This window comes from Lytechinus pictus, chromosome 5, assembly GCF_037042905.1.
Source record: "Lytechinus pictus isolate F3 Inbred chromosome 5, Lp3.0, whole genome shotgun sequence".
In the NCBI taxonomy this organism is placed as follows: domain Eukaryota; kingdom Metazoa; phylum Echinodermata; class Echinoidea; order Temnopleuroida; family Toxopneustidae; genus Lytechinus; species Lytechinus pictus.
In genome coordinates, this window is record NC_087249.1 from 51,137,486 (window position 1) to 51,146,377 (window position 8,892).

The window sequence follows — 8,892 nt, forward strand, 5'->3', positions numbered from 1 at the left end:
GATTAAAAAGGTACGTTACATATTTCAACAATCAAATAATGCGAGCGCGAAGCGCGAGCTGAAATTTTTTGACATTTTTACCTTAAGAATGGAAATTCTGGTCACTTTTTGTAACTTAAACTGAATAGGTATATAACTCAATAATTGATGCGAGTGCGAAGCGCGAGCTGAAAATTTCGAGATTTAGACCTAAAAACGAGACACTCTATTCATGTTTTGTAAATCATAGAAAGGATGAGTAATTGGTGATCTTCCTTACATTAATAATTCGAGCGCAAAGCGCGAGCAGAAAATTTTTATATACGTTTTGAACTGATCGAAAAGGTACCTGTTAAGAACTGCTTATTGCACTTAGCCATGAAGCCGTTACATATTTCAACAATAAAATAATGCGAGCGCGAAGCGCGAGCTGAATTTTTTTGGACATTTCTACATAAAGAGTGGAAAATTTTGATAAATTTTTGTAATTGTGAACAAGATCGCTATATAACAATTGATGCGAGCGCGAAGCGCGATAGGAACAATTCGAGATTTAGACCTAAAAACGGGACACTCTATTCATGTTTTGTAAATCATGAAAAGGATGGGGATCTTCCTACATTAATAATGCGAGCACAAATCTGAAACTAGATAATGATTTACACAGAGAACAAGTTAAGTATCTGAATAAGCGCGTGTCTCAGATTAAGACCTAGAATCTAGGCATTCTAAATACTTCTTTTATCATGAAAATCAAAGCGAGCGCGAAGCGCGAGCTGAAAATATTTGATATTCCGATCTGAAAAAAGGGTCAATTTCAAGCACTTTGGTGGATATGGATCGCAGTTAATAAAGAGCTGATATTTTTCATTATTATTACTTTTAGTGACATAGGACCGGGACATTCTTATAAGAACATGTCATCATATGAAAATAATGACTATCTTACTATTCCTCTTGCTAAGCGCGAGATGAAACAAAAGGGACAATCTAATCTAATTAATATCTCATCTATTAATGCCTAACGAGGCGCGAAATCTGATGATATTATGGCATGAAAATTGGAAATTTAGTTTTTGTAATTATGAATAGGATGCATCAGTTAATATATTTTTAACCGTTAATGCGAGCGCAAATCGTGAGCCGAAATTTTTGATAAACTGTCATGAAAAGGGGATTTTAAGTAGTTTGTTGTATAATCAATATTGTGACATACATAACTCGCCAATACGTTTTGACAATCAGACCTGAAAAGGGATATTTTGAAAACTTTATGGAATACACGAAAATAACAGGTACTTGATAAATCAAAATTTGCGAGCGCGCAGCGCGAGCAGAAAATGTTAATATTCAGACCATAAAACTGACATTGTTACAGAGCACTTTAAAAAAAATTAATTTGGAAATCATACAAAATAATGAAAGCTCGATTTCCGAGGTAAAATATGTCTTGTATATTGACTTTCAAACTTGATATTCAAGCTCCACATTGAAAAAGATATGCAAATACCTACCAGGCAATGTGAGCGCGAAGCGCGAGCGAAAAGTTTATATAGTGACATGAAAGATTTATTTCATTTTCCAAGTCTTCCCCCATCTTATTTTATTAACTCGTCTTCCTCCTCTTCTTTTTTCTCCCCCTTTTCCCTCTTTTTTTTCTTTTTTGCTCCGCCAATAGGGGGGGGGGCGGGCCCCCTGGATCCGCCTATGCTCATGTAACGATAATGAGCATATTCTTCCAAAATTCGAATAGAAGATACGAAATTATGGGGATTATCTCTTTACAATATACTCTTTCTCCATTTGGACAAAAAAGCTTCCTTTGTCATGGGATAAAAAACTTGCAAGTAAAGCTATGCTCTTTCATCAGTAATTTTCAAAAGAAAACCCGTTCGTTGGTGTCCTTAACTTGTCTTTAGTCCAAACAACATTTGGACACATGACAAATAAAAACTGATTTGGGATGATTGTCCATGTTCCCTCTATAAAATACAGTCACACCAACGATACCGAATCCAACCGATCGATTATGCCATTCAAAATATTTGGGTGGCGATTTGATATTTTCATGTGACTATATACCAGGTTTATTGAAAGTAACAGCTTCCAAATTTTACATGGCTTATTAGAAGAGTGGGTAAATATAAGACATATTAGAAGTACAGAGTTTGGGAAAGTGGTGATTTTTAATAATAAGCTTATTCGATATAAAGGGAGTTGTATATTTGATAAGATTCTATACGATAAAGAGGTTTATAAATTGCATCATATTTTGGATAATAATGGTAAACTAAAATGTGATACACATTTTCTTAATTTGAATTTAGATGCAAATGATGTTGAAAAGATCAAGCATATATATGCCTGTTTACCCGTTAGTTGGAAGAACAATATCGAAATAAATGCAAAGCATAACTCTGGAATCGATTTCAATTTGGGTAAGAAAACAACTAATTTTATGCTTTTAAAATCAAAAGAAATATACGAGCAGCTGTTGAATAAAAATGACATTAAACCTTCTATTTTCGACAAAATTAGAACGAATTATGATCTTACCAATAAGGAAGTAGAAAGTATATTTTTAAGACTAAGATATTGCACACTGAATAGTCGATTAAGGGAGTTTCAGTATAAACTTTTGCATAATATTATATACACTAACCACCACCTTTTCCGTTTTGGTCTTGTTTCGACCAATTTATGCTCATTTTGTGAAAAGGAAGAAGAAACGTATGAACATCTATTTTATACTTGTGAATTTTCAAAATCACTTTGGGATATGTGTGCAAGAAGTTTAAATTTTGAAATAAATAAATTTAGTTGGCAGGAAATTCTTTTCGGGAAGCAGAAGAAAATTAAAAATAAATATCAATTAATTAATCATGTTTTGATTTTAGTTAAATATCTTATTTACAAAAACCGAGAATTAAAAAACCTCCTTCATTGAATGAAATAAAAAATAGTATTAGGGGGATCAAAGAGAAGAAAAGAATTTAGCAACAAAGAGGGGGACTCTTACAATCCATTTCTCTAAATGGGAAAACTTAATTATTAGACCATTTATTGGAGCCCAGAGCCAGCTCTCCAGGGGATGGGGGGTTTTAGGGAGGGTCGGGGGGAGGGGGGTAGGGTCCAGGGCTGAGTTTGTTGTTGAGATTGATTTTATTTCAGTGAAGAGGCCGAGGCAATGGGTTTTAAAAAAAAATATGCTGATGGCTTCAATTCGTTAGGTTTTATTAATGATTTATTTTTGTGTATTTGACACTGAAAAAAATGCAATATGTTGAATTTATTGTAGAAGTTTATTCTTAATGCATATTATTATCAATGTTATTTATAATTATGTTTTAGAAGATGTCTAACATGATTGTGTTTTATTGTAACATTCAAGAAAAAAAAAACGATGTTAAATTTATAAGTTCTGAAGGTATTTATCAATTTGTAAAGACATCAAACTTCTATTTGTTATGTATATTTTATTTTGTATATGAATTGAAGTTGTCAATAAAAACTACTTAATACAAAAAAAAAATAACGTAATATAGCTTCGATTGTTCTGGAATCGATTTCGTTTGTGTAACTGAGCATTTTGGCTGGTTTATTAATTTTGGTAACCAGTTTCACCAGTTGTAGAACCATGTTGGGGAGAGGGGGGTTCAAAGTAAAAGGGAGGCACGGGCGTACAGAGGGGGGGGGGGGTGCTTTTGGGGCATGGACCACCCGAAAATATTATAACCAAGGAAAAGGGAGAAAATGAAGGTAAATTGTGATTATACTCTCTGAATATTATGTCAAAATCTATCACAAAATTAGACTTTTGTACTGAAACGGTTAAAAAAACTTAGCTCGCTCCCTTCCCAAGCTCGCAACTCTTGAGAAATGTTTTCCTGCATGCCATGTCTATAGCCCCTCATTAATAAAAATACTTATTACACTACTGAACCGTGGGGAAAAGGAAAGAATAAAAATAAGTGAAGAGAAGAATGAAAAGAATCCCCCCCCCGAAAACTGCGAGTGACCTGGCGAGTGACTATAACCATCCTCACTACAGTCATGTTGCTCTCTGGCCTGTCATAGTTTTCATTAAAACAATACGATGACTAATTAATTTGGAATGCTGCCCTTTTCATTTTTTTTATCGCAGGAGGGTGGGCATGATTATCACAAAAAGAATTAAGACTTCTTGATGAACAGGGGCGTAACAGGGGTCGTTGGTGGGGGGGGGGGGAGCAAGAGCCAGAAATATACCAGTCATGTCATGATATGAACAGGATTTTTCACGATTGTACGCTAGCGTTGGCGCAAAGCTCTACGCGGGAGTAGTGTGATGAGCCCCCCGCCCCCCCCCCCCCAAAAAAAAAAAGAAGAAAAAAAAAAAAAAAAAAAAAAAAAAGGGGGCACAGCGTGGCGCGTGTGACAAAAATTTGTGATAAAGTTCCGAGCGAGCGAAGCGAGTGAGAAAAAAGTCACCTTTTCATTACAATCTTACTTAATGTGACATATTTTGACATTTAGAAAATAACGTATACTTTTCCTCCCCCTTTCTTTCTTTTCTACTGATTTTTTTTTGTTCTTGATCGTAGAAATTTTGGCGGCCATGCCCCCAAGCCCGTCCATTTGTACGACAGTGCTATGTGGATTTGGTCCGGGGTCGGAGCCCTCGGAACCTATCGAGATTCAGCCATTTTCGCACTCTCTTTGCTCAAAGAACAATTGCATTTGAAGGGTCCAGGTTTTGGAACGATCTTCCCCATGATTATGGTACATAGTGCCTCACTTAATATATTCAAACGTAAATTGAAAGCGATGCTTATCAATTCTTATAATTTCCCTGTGTAAACTTTTATATACAAGTACTTTGTTAATATACGCTCTGACTGAGTAATGAGTTATAAATAATAGTCATAGAGTGACAGACTCTTTTTTTTTTGTATTCCTTACATATCCACAATCGTCACATTTTGGCATTACTTTATTATAATCAATTTACTTACCTGTCCTCTCCTACTCATTAGGACTGATATTTTTTCTGGATCCTGCAGACTTAACAAGCTTTGCTTTTTTTATGCAGGTTCCCTCATATTTCACTCTTTTAAATCGTCTTTAATTCCAAATCGCTATTTTCTTTAATTTGAATTAATTGTTATGCCTTGTCTGATTTGTATTCTCATGAGTTTTCTGATATTGTTTTCATATTGTTGTTTGTACTTGTGAAATATGTAAAATAAAGTCAAATCAAATCAAATTTTAAACCTTAAAAATGGCCGCTATAATCAAATCACTTATAGGTTTTACATAATACAGTACTTCAACGCAATGGAAAACGAAACATTTTGAGGGGTACAACATAACATATGTAGAAAATTCCTTCGCTAGCAAGCGAAGCAAGCGAGAAAATTTGGGGCCTTTTGAAATGAAAATTATAATTATGTAATAGATACATAGACAATGCTTGGGCTGTTTCTCTTGAACCTCTCGAAGTTCAATAATTTTTGGTCCTGATCGCGACCATTATAATGCATGAAATTAAGCAAGCCTATTATACGCTACCCCATTCTTTCTTCCCGTTCTTTATTTATAATCCTCGGCATCCCGGCCAACTTCTTCCCCCCTTTTTTCTTCATTTTTCAATTCAACTTTTCACATATCATTTTAGCTCATTCCATTCCTTTTTGCCTCTTCATTTCCTGTCATAAATTCTTGTTCAATTTTGCCATATCTTATTTATTTCCCTTTTCTTACACATTCATTAGCATTTCGGGATGATTTGTTCTTTCCATTCGTTTCCCCTTTCCCTTCCGTTTTACCTTTCTAATAACCTTTGCGTTCTCTTCACATGGCGTAAAATGCTCGCCGCAAAAAAATACTTGATATAGTGATGCAAAAATTTAAATCCTTAAAAATGGGAACAAATTTTCTTGAATTAAAAAAGGGAGTCTAGAGTCTCCGAACAGCAGATTTTTATGTAGATTTTCAAAACTTATAACCACGAAAGCAAATTTCATGTTGACCTTTAAGGAAAGAGTGCATGAGACGGCATCGACTCACTAGCAAAATGAAATGGAAGAAAAGAGATAGCTGGGGGAGGGAGAAAAGGGAGAAATCAATGAAACAAATAGATCATAGGAGATAAAATAGGCAAGCTTGAGTACTCATAATTATCAAGAACAATCCCTTTCTTCTCGAACTTTAAAAACGACTTTAAAAATAAATAGAGAGCCAAGTTAGAATATTAGAAAAGACACTTTGAAGTGCAATTTCATGAGGGTTAACATTTTCGTTGTGGTAAAAAGTTACATTTATATTATTAAAGAAAATTCGTTTAAATTCGTTGTCTTTCTTGTATAGCAATCAGAAAGAAAGAAAGAAAGAATAGAAGAGGAGCATGGACAAAACATTTATTTTTCATTTTGCCCCCTCCCTATAAAAAGAAATCCCGGACCCGCCCTTGCTACAAGTATAGGCTTGCTTATAGTGGATAAAAGGAATAATCAATTACTTGTATCTATCAAAGCACGGGTGTTCATCCATTTATCTCGAGGGGATATTTACGCCGCAAAGATTTAATTGATCTGCTTTTGCTGCAGTCAAACAATCTAGTCAAAAATACACCTAACATCTGTCCATAATGAATAATTTTTTTTGCGACAAGATGAGGGAAGTGGATTTAAGTATGGTAAGTGTTTGTACAGACAAAGTAAACATGTTGACTAGCGTGAAAAATGTAAATCACAAAACACTAATGAGCAAGAACAACTGGTGTTTTGTTGGGGGGTGGCCTTTGGGCCATGGGCGAAAGTTCCAAGACCAAGGTAGCCCCCTGTCGAGGCCCTGGCGGCTGCTTCCCAAGCGAAGCAGAGAGCAGCTCGCTGCGCTCACCAGGCGTAATTCGCTCCGAGAATTAGGAAATCCCTCGCTTCGCTCGGGAAGCAGCCGCCAGGGCCTCGACAAGAGGCTAAGACCAAGGGGAAAAAAGAATGAAAAGAAAAGGGAAAATGGTAATATATGTCGTTATAAATCTGAATACTATGTGAAAATATAACACACGAAAAAATAGATATTCATCTTAAAAAGGGTAATATCTTTTGCTGTGTAGCTAGCTTCGCTCGCTCAGACTTATAAGAAATTTTGCCACTCACGTCAGTCTGTGCCCCTCAAGGTTGTTGCCTTGTAAAGTACCCCCTCCCCCGATATTTTCTCAGTTTTTGTCCCGCTGCCCTTAACATAACTGCAAAAATAAATAATATTGTTTTTATCACGAAAAACGTATATCATGTTCAAACATAGTTTGCAACGCTTTTCCATAACCAGGTCCACCCCAAACTAATTAATCTGAATGAAAACATGAGAAAAATCAAATTTGGATAATTATAAGTGCTGAATTTTCTAATCTAAATCAGACAGTTTCGAAATTTATATGATAAAATATCGATCAATTTCACAACACAATTGAACGCAGAACACAAGCAGTATATAGAAGCCGATGATGTCACAATCTCACTATTCTTTAGTTATGAAATATGGGAATATGTATTATTTCCTCAAAGTATGTAAAAATAATTTAATTGTTCCATAATTATGTCTAATTGTAATCATCCTATCTTGTTAGGATTTAATCAAGAGCTTTTTTTGGTTGTTCACAAAAATCAAATGTTAAAATATGAAATGAGAAGAGTGATGTGATGCCATCAATTCTACAACATTATAATGTGCATAATTATGACCATTATTTTGTGAAATTAATCTAAATTTAAGTCTCGTAACTGCGGTGATTTTCACCATTCTTTATTTATTCAAATCAACTGTTTTTTGGGTGAAAGTTAGAGGTCTTTGATCAAACCTTCCGATAAACCATTATTATAATTTTCATTACTATATTGTGCATCAGAACATCTGAAATATAGCCTTACATTCAATGAGGAGGAGGGTAGATTGTAATGGAGGTTCATGGGGAAGTTCACCCTGAAAAGGGTTTGTTGAAGAAGAAAAAAAACGAAAAAAATGAAGAAAAAAAATTGGTGAAGATTTGAGCAAAATTCATTCAAGATTAAGAGAATAATTAGATATTTCAAGCTTTGGATTTATGACGTCATAAACGAGCAGCTGCCACAAATTATGTAATATAAAATGCTCCAGTTTCAATTCTATAACGGTGTCATGACGTTTTTTTTCTTTTTAGGAACGGTTTTAAAATGATTTGTCTATTGATATACTGAAGATAAAGTAAAAAAACATTTTCAATTTTCTGAGAAAATTACATTTCATTTATTTTTTTACCATACGATATGTAGGAATGCTGCTCGCACATGACGTCACAAATCAAATAATTAAAATTCTCATTAAGTTTTTTTTTTTTGATGGATTTTTCTCAAACCTTCGGCAATATTTTATATCATTTTTCTGCTATTTTCACAATAAACTTTTTGCCAGTGTGAACTTCCCATAAAAAAAATTCAGGGGCGTCATCATACCCCTTCATCTTCTCTGATATCCCCCAGGGTGGATCGATTGCACCCGTGACTCGTTGCAGAAAGAGGTGAATTTAAAAACACCTAACAATATTCAAACGCAGTTCCCAAATACATGGTTCTGATTGGTTATAAATCAAGCTGCGTTTGTTGCTTTCGGAGTTGCGTCTGATCATGGACCTATACTAGGAGGTCCATGATCTGATCGCAACTCTTTAATGCAACCGTCCCCATCTTCGCTTTGGTCTGTGGTTGAATGGGATCGAATCTAGAATGGGGATCTTAAAAAGGTTGTCACTCAGCTCACAACAGGGGTGCATGTCTGAAAATGAAAGCAGATATTGCTATGATTTTCTGATTTATGAATCTGTCATCCACAAAGGCGAGTTTTTCGTCTACCTCACATTGTTAATTTTGAACAGAAGTGTACTTCTCAGTTTATTTA